This window comes from Helianthus annuus, chromosome 9 (assembly GCF_002127325.2).
Source record: "Helianthus annuus cultivar XRQ/B chromosome 9, HanXRQr2.0-SUNRISE, whole genome shotgun sequence".
NCBI lineage: Eukaryota > Viridiplantae > Streptophyta > Magnoliopsida > Asterales > Asteraceae > Helianthus > Helianthus annuus.
In genome coordinates this window covers 107,381,403-107,394,084 of record NC_035441.2, presented here as the reverse complement: position 1 = coordinate 107,394,084, position 12,682 = coordinate 107,381,403, and positions in this window count along the sequence as shown.

Below are 12,682 nucleotides of genomic sequence, written 5' to 3'. Positions count from 1 at the left end.
CTTTGTAAATATCAAGAGGTCTTTTGGGGTGAAGGCTTGGGTTTAAAGGTGGGTGGTTGGTTAGTGGTTAGTAAAAAGGGCGAAAATCGTAACAAGTGTCGGTTTTCGTGAAATACCTTATTTTTGGTGACATTTATTTTTGAAGTATTTCTCCAAACAAGCTTTTTGTAGCTTATGTTTGTTTTTGACTTCATCATTTTTTTTTTTTTTTTTTTTTTTTTTTTTTTTTAAGGAAAGATCACCTTAAATGGTATGTTTATGAAAAACCGAGTTTGTTACTAAAATAAATGTAAAAAAAATGAAAAAGGTTTTTGGTGGGTAAAAAAAAATTGTTTTGGGGGTAATGAAATGAAAGGTTTAGGCTCAAAGGGGTTTTCTAGGGGATTTTGGGTAGGTAAAAAAAATTGAAAAATAATGGTTTTGAAAGAAAAATAGTTAGTCCTAATGCCTCCATCATTTACTTACTTGGGTTTAAGTTGGTAAGGACCGGGAATGTATCGTCGTGGCAAGTTCTAGATTTGTAAAGACCGAGCGGCTATTCACACAAGAAACGAAAAATGAGCATTTAATCTAAATATGTGTATTTTTATGCTCAATAAGGGCTCAAAACTCACTTTTTGTGGGAATGGGTTTTTTAATGTGATCAAGCATATATAATCGAATTTTAGCTAGACTTGTTATACCGGTTCATAATTTTCTTATGTTAGTTCTTTTTATCACGACGCTATCGGTTGTAAGTTTGTAAAAATATAACCCTTTTATAACTTGTTATTCCCAACTTAAACTAAGACAAGTAAATAATAAAAATGAAAAAGTTTTTGAAAAAATTTGGGGTGTTTAGCGGTTCCAATAGAGTTTTGTGTAAGGCTTGTTTTAGGATTTTGCAAAATTCCAAGGTTTTAGCATCCCCCCCACACTTAAATTACACATTGTCCTCAATGTGTTCAAAAATAAAGTTTTTGGTTGATTAGAATATGTAAAAGTGTGTTTAAAAACAAAGATTTGTGTTACTGGCGCTCTGGACACGGCCCCGTGTTGACCGGGCACGGCCCCGTGGTCAAGTGCCAGTAACAAAAATTATAGAAGTGAAACAGAAGCCTGGACACGGGGGCGTGTTCGCTGAACACGGCCCGTGTCCAGTTACCTGAACTGGGTGATTTCCTGCAGGGGGCTCAGCACGGGGCCGTGTTGGTTGGGCACGGCCCGTGTGGAGCCTTCTGTTGTGGAGATTTTTGTCGGTTTGTTCTGTTCTTCTGCATGGTTCCATTTTTTTCTCGTTCCTTTTTTCATCCATTACCACCATGAGTGTGATTGCAAAAACTAAAAGATTAAACTAAACTAAGGATAGGTCCGCGGAATGCCTCCGTGGTGCGCCACGTTTATAAGGGTCCTTGGCTAGACCCAATTCCCGGTCACACGTCTTTTGATTGGGGTGCCTTGCCTCCCAAGTTACACCGTCGGAGAGCGGCATCCAAGCTTGAGTCGATAACCTTCATGTAGTGGATCGGGTCGTCATCCTCTATTCTTTTCCCAACTCCGAACTTTACTTCATCGTCCCCGTATCTCAAAGTTAGTGTCCCGTCATTCATGTCCACTACTGCTTGTGCGGTGGCAAGGAAAGGTCTCCCTAGAATAAGAGGGACCTCGGTGTCTTCCTCCATGTCGAGTATGACAAAGTCAACAGGGTAAACGAATCTGCTTACCCTTACCAAGACATTCTCGATGACACCTTGCGGGAACTTGACTGATCGATCCGCGAGTTGTATGCTTATTTTTGTGGGGCTTGTGGTTCCCAAGCCAAGCCTTTTGAACATTGAATAGGGCATGAGGTTAATGCTAGCCCCTAAGTCGGCCAAGGCATTGCGAACGGGAGATTCCCCTATTGAGCACGGAATCGTGAAACTTCCGGGATCGATTTTTTTTTCGGGTAGTTTATTGAGCACAAGGGCAGAGCATTCTTCGCCTAAATTAACTAATTGCAAATTTTCAATTTTCTTTTTATGTGTAAGGAAGTCCCTCATAAATTTAGAGTATTTGGGCATTTGGGTTAGGACTTCGATAAAAGGAATATTGACATGCAATTGTTTTAGCAAGCTTTCGAATTTTGCGAATTGCTCGTTGGTTTTTTGACGAATTAACCTACCGGGGTACGGAACCCTAGGAGCCTTGGTAGGCTCTGTTGATGGGGGAGGGTCCTTCTCCTGCAGATTTGTTGGCGTTGATTCTTCAGCGGCTGGAGGTACTTCTGCAGGCCCTACGGTCCGGTTTCGTAGCGTGATGAGGTGAACTTGCGCCTTCGGGTTGGTTTCGGTATTGCTGGGTAATGCGCCTTGTGGTCTTTCGGAAAAATTTTGAGCTAGTTGATTTATTTGTTTTTCTATGTTTTGAATGCTAGCCTGTTGATTCCTAAAGTTTGATTCTAATTGTAGGAATCTTTCCGAATTTTTCTTGTCAGTGTCAGAGACGAGGCGAGATATAGTATCTTCGAGCCTTTCTCTTCCACTTTGTTGTTGAGTGAAATTTTGTGACTCATTTCTTGATTGCTGAAAGTTTGTTCGTTGTGGTTGTTGGTTACTACTATTGCCGGGCTCCCTCCAACCAAGGTTTGGGTGGTTTCGCCATCCTTGGTTGTAGGTCCCCGTTGGAGGACCCGACGGCCTAGGTCTATTATCAATGTAGTTTACCATTTCTTGTTGATCGTCCGTTTCTTTCATGCAACTCCAATTTTCATGTGACCCACCACACCCCTCACAAGCCATAACCGAGACTGTTTTTGTTGTTTCTAATTTTTTTATTTTTGAAGAAAGGGCCTCGATTTGGGCTTGTAAAGAGGTGCTTTCGTCTACCTTATGGGCGCCCGGGGCGATAGTTTTATTTCCCCGGGGAGTGTGCCATTGAAAATTGGTTTGAGCAATTTCCTCAATCTGATTATATATTTCGTGTGGGCGTCGATTACCTAAAAGTCCCCCGGAGCTAGAATCAAGTGTCTGCCTAGTATGTGGCAACAACCCATTGTAGAAAGTGGATACTTGTTGCCATATTGCGAGGCCGTGATGGGGACACTTGCGTAATAGCTCCTTGAACCTTTCCCAAGTTTCATATAAGGATTCCCCGTCCTCTTGTGAGTATGTGTTAATTTCAGCCATTAATTTAGCAGTTTTGGAAGGAGGGAAATACTTATATAGAAATTTTTGGGCTAGTTCATCCCAGGTGTTTACCGATCCAGCTGGGAGGGTGTTGAGCCAAGCTTTCGCTCGGTCTTTTAGTGAGAATGGAAACATACGAAGGCGGATGGCGTCGTTTGATGCTCCATTGATCCGAAATGTATCACATATTTCTAAGAAATTAGTTATATGTAGATGGGGATCCTCGTCCGCGAGCCCGTGAAAGGTTGCGGAGTTTTGGAGCATTTGTATCAAGTGCGGTCGAAGTTCGAAGTTATTGGCTTCGACATTCGGGGCATTGATAGCGGCGCCGAGATTACCTACGGTGGGCCGTAAGTAATCCATGAGGGTACGTTGGTCCGCCATTGGGGGTGGGTCACCCGAAACTTTCTCTTGGTTTTTGGCTTTTAACCTTTTTCTGAGAAAGCGTTCGGGTTCTTCTAATGGTTCCTTTATGTCTTTATTGGAACTGGAGCTCATACACTACGCGAGGTTGGCGTCGGGTTCCAAGTCCTGCAATAAAAACAGAAAAGAATGTTGGTCAGAAGGTTCACCACGGCCCCGTGTCGAGCGAACACGGCCCCGTGGTCGGAGGTACAGTGGTTGTTTTTCAGATCCCAGTTACTGGAAGTTGGACACGACCCCGTGTTGCACCGACACGGCCCCGTGGTCAGCCTTCTGTTAACTTGAAAAACAAAAACTGCCAGTAATGTTGCTGAGCACGGCCCGTGTCCGACCAGGCACGGCCCCGTGCTGAGCTCTGCAGAAGCTGAAAAATCTAAAAAAAAAATCCTAAAAATTAAAGAAAAATAAAAAGATGATTAGGCCGTTGATTCCTAACTTTCTTAAAATCCTTGTGTCCCCGGCAACGGCGCCAAAAACTTGATGTGCGTAAGTGTGTATATGTTTTTAGATGTTTATTTAAGCCCTTTTTACACTTTTAGCCAAGTTTTAAATTTATAAAACACGATATTTACTAACACTAAACACACATATGGGCAAGTGCACCCATCGTGGACGTAGTATAGTGTTGGTAAGATACCGAGGTCGTCCAAGGACACAAGAGCTTTTAATACCGGTTTATCCTCAACGTCTAATCAAATCAAAAAGTTAGAAAAATGTTTTAAACTAAGAAGAATAAAAACTAACTAAATGCTGAAAAATAAAATAAAATAAAAACAGATAGACAAGATGAATCACTTGGATCCGACACGTGTATTAGTATAACCTTTGATTATTTTCGCACTTTTGCACTTGTTTAAGAGATTATCTTAGTTATTGTAGTAGGCCCCTCTTTTGAAGGCGACGTTACCCTCAACCCAGTAGTTTGAGTCAGCAAGGATACAATCCTAAAGGGTCGGATTATTGAAAGATAATGAATTAAGTTATTAATGCAAATTATGGTAGGCCCCGTTTTCGGCGGTGACGTTACCCTCGACTAAGTAGTCTGAGTCAGCAGGGATACAGTCCTAAATAGCCGGGTTATAGTATTAATAGTAGTTAGCTTATGAGGGGGTCAAAGAGTTTGGATCCCCGCCATCCAATACCCATGGGCATTGAAGGCGGTCCTATTAAATTTGACCCAGGTCCCAAGCAGGACCTCTAAACGCTGAACAAGGGCAAGACCTTTACCAAACCGTTCCCTTAACCCCCGACCGGGTAGCCAACATACCTCCATATAGACCGTGGAGATATGAATGGTGAAAATCTTTTATTTTATATAGACAGTAAAATAATGCCAAGACACCACGGACAAACGATAAGGAAAGATCACCTTCAACATAAGTAACTAGTTATTAAAGTCATTAATACAAAACCAAATAAAAAGTGCAAAAGATTAAAAATAAAAAGTATTATACTAAACACTTGTCTTCACCAAGTGATGTAAGAGACTTAGGCAAACATGGCCTTGATTGTCAAGAACTCTTACGATCAATCTTGGATCCCGAGACGACTCACACACTCTATGATGGACAATGGATGATGGTGGTGGATGATGGTGTTATGGTGGTGATGGGTGGTGGATGAAGTGTGAGAGAGGTGGTGTGCCAAGGGATGAGAGAGAATGAAGCCAAGCTCCTCTATTTATAGGCTGAACAGAACGCTGGACACGGCCCCGTGTCCGCTGGACACGGCCCCGTGCCCGTCTGACATTCTCTCTCTTCATTAATTGTAATTGCGAATTACAATTAATGCGCCTGCTGTACTTTCAACACGCCCCCGTGTCCGCTGGGCACGGCCCCGTGGTGAGCAATGGAAGCTTCTACTGGTTTGTCTTTTCTGCTGCTTCCTGGGCACGCCCCCGTGTTCGCTGGACACGGGGCGTGTTCAGACTTCTGTTCTCTTCTCTTTGTCTTGGGAGGTGCCGTTGAGGGTCCGGGCAGTTTACTTTTGTTCCTTTTCTTGTATTTATGGTAGAATTAGTGGTCTTTTTGCTTCTTTTGTGTTTTTGAGCTCATTTCATCCTGAAAATACAAAAGGAAGACAAAAACACTCTTTTTCCAACATTAGTACTTAAAAAGGGGTAGTTTTATGCCTTAATTGATGTGTTTTATATGTTGCATTTTACACACATCAATAGGGAAAGGATGGAGATCAACCCTATCCCTCCGGATCTCAAGGAAGCTTGCCTGTGCAAGGGTTTCGGTTCTACTTTAACAGGATCAGCCTTGAAATGGCTGTTAAATGTTCCTCCACATTCGATTACATCATTTGCCCACTTAGTGAATTTATTTAATAGCCAATTTTCTTGCAGTCGGAGTTTTGAAAAACTAACCAGTGATCTTTACAGGATAACTCAAGGACCTCAGGAATCCTTGAGGGATTATTTGAACAAATTCAGTCGAGAATCCTTGGATATCCCACATCTTGATGTTGCAACGGCTGTGCAAGCCTTTAAGATGGGGTTGCAAAAGGACTCTCAGTTCTATCAGGATCTTGTGATGAATCCCTGCAGGAATCTTGATGAAGCTCGTAACAGGGCTCTGAGATATATTCGATTGGAGGATGACAAGAAAATGCAAGAAAGGATGAATGCATCCTCAACATACGGATCGACTAACAGGAAATCGGAATCCTCATATAAGCCATATCGCTCCAAGCCATATGGCAGAAATGATAACAAGAGAGTGAATGCTGTTGAAGACGAGGATCCTGAAGAATATCCTGAATTATCTGAATATTGTTTTTCTGTTAATATACCTGAACTAATGTATGCTATGCAGGGTTTGGGAGATAAGGCTAGGTGGCCTCGAAAGAATCAACAAAAGGCTGATTGGAAAGATAAGTCAAAATGGTGTGCTTTCCACGAAGATTTCGGACATGTAACTGAAGATTGCATTGCTCTAAGAAAAGAAATAAGCTATCTTCTAAGCAAGGGATATCTGAAAGATCTCTTGGGAAGAAAGAAGAATAAAGGTCAGGATACTGTTTTGGTCAAAAATCACTTAAAGATAATGCAACCAAACTTTATGTAAACGGGGAATGATGCTTGGTATGATGAACAAAGTGAAGGATCACTCAAATGTAAAATGCACAAGTGACACAAGGATTTATACGAGGAAAAAGCCCTTGATCAATGAATGATCTCCGGCATAAAAAACCTCGGGTGATGGCAACTACCGATCACCAAGCTTCAATATAACAAACAATATTTTTACAACTTCGGATGGTAACGAGCTAAGTACAAGGATCACTATAGTATCGTGTGTCAAAGCGTGTGAGAAGTGTGTTGTGTCTTCCGAATGTTGAAGAGTGCTACTTATACAAGTGTGTGTGGTCGTATTTTAGGTAAATAACCTAACTATTAGCTCGTTACCCCTTCAAGAATAGAAGTAAATTTAGCCTAAATTATCGCCCTTAAATTGTGCTGAGTTTCCATATTGTCCACAACGTCCATCTTTGATTATGCACATGCCAAAGTAGCGTGACAGGTTCCTTGTTTACGTTGTGAAGAGCGGATCCTACTCGAAATTCCTGCAAGACAACATTAAATCCAAAGAGAACAATCGTTAGTGTGAGGATCCCTAGGATACTCCGTGATCCTGATCCTGGAACTCTTCTGAGGATCACTATCTGCCAAAGAAACAAGGATCACTGGTTAGGATCACATGTAAGGATCACATGTAAGGATCATAAGTCATAAAAATCCAGCCCTAACAATTGTCCCCAAAATATAAGGAGTAATATTGTAAATAAACGAGTTGTATTTTGTTTGATCTTATCCGCAACAAGTTAACGGATAACTAGCCGTTGGAGACGGACTAGCCGTTGCAAACCTTACGTCACAGAAGTGACAGCCCTGCAAATCATCATTATAAATAGGAGTTAGAGATAGGATCAATTTGCATTTAAATTCAAGAGAGACTCCCTTTATATTCTCGTCCGAAGATCAATTAGGTATCTCTTTTCCTCTTTCTTCCTTCTCTTACTCTGTTTTTCTATCTCTTTCCATCATTCTGCAAAGATGTTGCTCCGGAACTCCCCGCACAAGGATCCTAAGAAGAACAGCCCCTTGAAGGGTCAAGGGATCATCAAAGACTCTCCCACCGAGAGGTGCTGTTTTACTGATCCTCAGGTCGACAGAATCCGTCATTGTTTTCCGGCGAACACCATCTTCAAGTCTTTTACTCCCACTGCTTTGAGTGATTTTATTTCTGATACTTGGGTAGCTTTTCCTGTTACTCCGTTCTTGATAGGATATTCGTATCCTTTCCCACAGTTCACTCAATCCTTCTTCTCTCTCACCGACATCTGCTATATCTAGGCCATGCCCATGATCTGGAGGGTGTTATATACCCTTGAGAGGATCATTGAACAAGAGGGGATTGACCTTGGTATGGCGGAGCTGGCTGAGATGTATGATCTTACCACTTTCGGATCCCATCGTTATTTGTTTAAGCGAAAAGCCGGAGAGGATCACCCTATCTTCAAAGTCACCAAGAACGACACAAACTGGAAGCGTCGGTTCTTTTTTGTTAGGAGGGATACCATCCCTGATGGGAAGGATCTGCCCAAAGAGTGGGCTACTCATGGTAGGATAGAGGATCCTGGAAGGATCACCATAAGATTTGTTCCTTAGGATGAGGATCATTGATATTTTCTTGTTTGTTGTGCAGCTATATCCGTTGCTCATCTTAAGTTGACTCCTGCTGCAAAAGAGAGATTCTCGGCTTTTAAGAAACTTGATCCGGAGATAAGGACTTTCCAGGTTGCCACCCAGGATTCTCAAGAAGTATCCTCTGCCTCTGCCACAATGTCAAGTAAGTATTCATATTTATAAAGTAATTCTGTGTAGGATTTCAAATTTAATTAGAATACTTATCTTATTTTGGTTGTATAGGTGCTGGAAAACCTTCTAAGTCTGCCTCAAAGTTTGGCATCGATGATCTGACCAACGTGAAATCCTCACGGAAGAAGAATCCTGCTATCCCAAGCGTTTCAGCCCCTAAAGCACCTATTAGGGGTAAAGGAAAGAAGAGAAAGGCCTCTGAGGATTTACAAGGCCTGCCCCTGCTCCGCCAACAGTTTCTGGACTATTTCAACGAGGTAAGGATCACTGCCCCTGTTTGTTATCCTGACAATTTTGAGGATCACTTGTTTCTGACGTTATGCCTTGTTTCCCTTGTAGAAATTTGCTGAAATAGAGACTTATGTTGGCCACGTCGAGGATCAAGATCGCCAAATTGCTGACCTCCAACAGATGGGTGTGCTGAAGGATCTCAAGATTGCTGATCTTGAGAAGGAGCTCCGGGCTACCAAGGATGATGCTGCCAAAATGCTGATCAACTTTGATTATGAGAAGCATGATATCACCCAGGAAGCCAAGGTTTCTGCTGCAATAACCATGTATAAGATCCAGTTGCAGATGGCTGCGGAAGCTCAGGATCCTGCCTTCGATAAAAGCACATGGGACGTGGAGGGCTGGAAGGCGAGCCTGGCAGAGTTGGAGGATGATGAGGAGGCTGAGGAGATCCCGATGCTTGAAGGTGGTGATGCTGGCAAGGATCAGGGTGGAGAGGCAAGTGGAGCTGGTGGTGATGGTGCAGCGAAGGCTTGAGCTGCAGGATTGGGCGATGAAGGAAACTTCTAGACATATCCGGAGCCCAATTTTTTTTTTGTGGTTGTTGATGTTTTTAAACAATTATGGTCTGTAACTTTGAACAATAGTTTTAGGATTAAGGATCCAGGATCCTTCAGACAATAGGTAGGATTGCAAACGGTGGAGGGATCCTCTGTTTGGGGGATGAAGCCATTGTGATCCTGCCGCCTTTATATCCCTGCATTACTTTTGAACCTATTATCATGGACACCCTTTACCTACCCCAGCGGACGGGCCACGTATTGCTGGTAGATGCTCGGGGTAGGTAATTTTGACAACCTTTGAAGGGTTAATCCTTTTGTTAATAAATAAAATCTTAAACTTTTGTCGCTTATCTTGTGTTATTATCCTTTTTGTTCCTTTAATTCCCCATTGTTTTGATGTACATTTATTAAATAAGCAATTTTGAATAAGTCAGATTGAAAACATTTAGGATATGATCCTTGATCAAATATCCTATAGTTGAAAAATCCCAAAAAGTAGTATATATTTTAAGGATCACAAGTTTAGTTGTCAAATTTCAAGGGTTAGTATAAAGAAACAATGAATAGAATTAAAAACAGTTAAGGATCTTAACATTTTTTCAGGATAACCATAAGTAAAACTTTAATGGATAATAAGGATTAAGGATCCTTAATTGTTTAACTTCGAAAACCTGAAAAAATGGAATATAACTTGGGACTAAGCCAATATAAAAGATAAGTCAGTAACTGGGGACAAGCCCAAAGGATAACTGGGGACAAGCCCAAGGATAACTGGGGACAAGCCCGAAGGATAACTGGGGACAAGCCCAAGGATCGTATGTAAACTGGAGTATGGCCCTTACTGGCGACTATCCATACTTAGTGACATGAAAATGCCAAAACCTTAGCTAACGTGAAAACGTTAGAAACCTTAGGAACGGATGTATGGTACGTCTACCATTATACGTAGGATCCTAGGCATAGCCAGTACGATGAGGTTATCAGCCCCTGGAGTGGGTACTGGTCCCAAAGACATGAACTATACCAGGATCATCGTGCGCTACAGGCGAAAACTGGGGACAAGCCCTAGGATAACTGGGGTTGAACCCAAGGATCTGAGATGCTTTTGAAGACTATCAATAATATGCTGAGGATACCTGGACTATCAGAACTCAAATTCTCATGAGAGGAGGATGAAGGATACATGATCCTTATCCTTAGGTAAAAATAAGAAAATGGAATAGTTTAGGATTAGGATATTACCAGAGTAAGGATCATTGACATCATCGGGATCCTTCAAGGATGCTTTCAATGTAAGGATCATATGTGCCACGAGGATCCCGTTCACATGAAATATTTCTTTAAGTGAACAGCATTCCAGGCTCTTGGTAACAAATTTCCTTCCATGGTTAGCAATCTATATGCCCCCTTTCCTGCTTCGGCTTCAATCAAGTAAGGGCCTTCCCATTTTGGTGCCAATTTTCCATCAGCGGGATTGATGGTATTTTGGAATGCTTTTCTCAATACCATATCCCCAACTTGGAATTTCCTTATCCTGACATTTTTGTTGTAAGCACCAGCCATTCTTTGTTGGTAGCTAGCCATCCTTATCCTAGCCAGATCCCTGATTTCTTCAATAGTATCCAGGTCTTGAGCTAGGTTTGCAGCATTCTCCTTAGGATCACGGGTACTTGTTCTAGCAGTTGGAACTACCATCTCTGTTGGGATCACTGATTCTGCCCCAAACACCAAAGAGAAGGGTGTTTGACCAGTAGCATTCTTGGGAGTTGTCCTATCAGCCCAAAGCACATAAGGCAATTCCTCTGCCCATTTCCCCTTCTTGGATCCAAGTTTCTTCTTCAGATTGTTGATGATGATCTTGTTGGATGATTCTGCTTGACCATTGGCTTGTGGGTGGACTGGTGTTGATGTTATCATCTTAATCCCCCAACTGTCACAAAAGTTAGTAGTCCTGCTCCCAATAAATTGGGAACCATTATCACATACAATTTCAGAGGGAATGCCGAATCTAGTTATAATGTTTCTCTTAATAAAGGATATAACTTCTTTCTCTCTGACTTGGGCAAAAGCTTCAGCCTCTATCCACTTGGAGAAGTAGTCAGTCATAGCAAGCATGAATACTTTTCCATCAGGTGCCTTAGGGAGCTTGCCAACTATATCCATCCCCCATCTCATAAATGGCCAAGAGGATGGTATAGGATGTAGAAATTCAGCCGGCTGATGAAGGATATTGCTGTGTCTTTGACAAGGATCACACTTTTTAGCATACTCCACAGCATCCCTTTTCATAGTTGGCCAGTAGTATCCTGTTCTTAAGATCCTTGAGAACAATGCCCTGCCCCCAGTGTGGTTTCCACAATCTCCTTCATGGAAGTCTTTTAACACTTCTTGAACTTCAGGATCCTCGATACATCTTAAATATGGTCCTGCAAGAGATCGCTTATATAGCATATTATTTAAGATTGTGAATTGAGATACCTTAATTCTGAAAGCCCTAGGATTTTCTCCCATAGGAATCTCCCCGTGTTGTAAGTATCTCATGATTGGTGAGATCCATGATCCTGGACAAGATTGAGTATCCTCACTAGGGATCATTGCAGTATCCTCTTCTATTTCCATGGCCCCCTGATTTTCAATAGCAGGAGTCAGGATATGGATGATGGGGATACTTATATCCTCTGGGATCTTCAAAGATGATCCTAGATTGGCCAATGCATCAGCTTCTGTATTTTCCTCCCTTGGTACCTATGTCAAACTGAAAGAAACAAAGGAGAGTGCCAATTCTTTGACTATCTCTAAATATTTGGTTAGTTTCTCACCTTTCACAGCATAGGATCCATTAAAGTGATTAGTGATTAACAATGAATCCACGTATACCTCAAGATACCTGATCCCCATATGCTTAGCAATTTGTAAGCCAGCGATTAAGGCTTCATATTCAGCCTCATTATTAGTGGCTTGGAACTCACAAGCTATGGAATGGGGTATTATGTCCCCCTGTGGCGATTTTAGTAGTATACCAAGCCCCGTGCCTTTGACATTTGAGGATCCGTCAGTGTGTAGTATCCAAGGATCCTTGGTCTCATCCAGCTGCTGGACCTCCAATTCGGCTTCCTTTTGTAGATCACTACTGAAATCAGCCACAAAGTCTGCTAATGCTTGGGATTTAATGGCTGTTCTGGGCTCATATCTTATATCATGGGCACTAAGCTTTACTGCCCACTTAGCCATTCTTCCGGACATCTCTGGTTTCCTGAGGACATTCTTAATTGGAAAATTAGTTCTAACAACAATAGCATGGGTTTCAAAATAATGTCTTAGTTTAGTAGATGCCATAATTAATGCAAGGATAAGTTTTTCAAGGTATGAATACCTGGATTCAGCATCAAGTAAACTCTTACTTACATAATAGACATGATATTGTGTACCTTCAT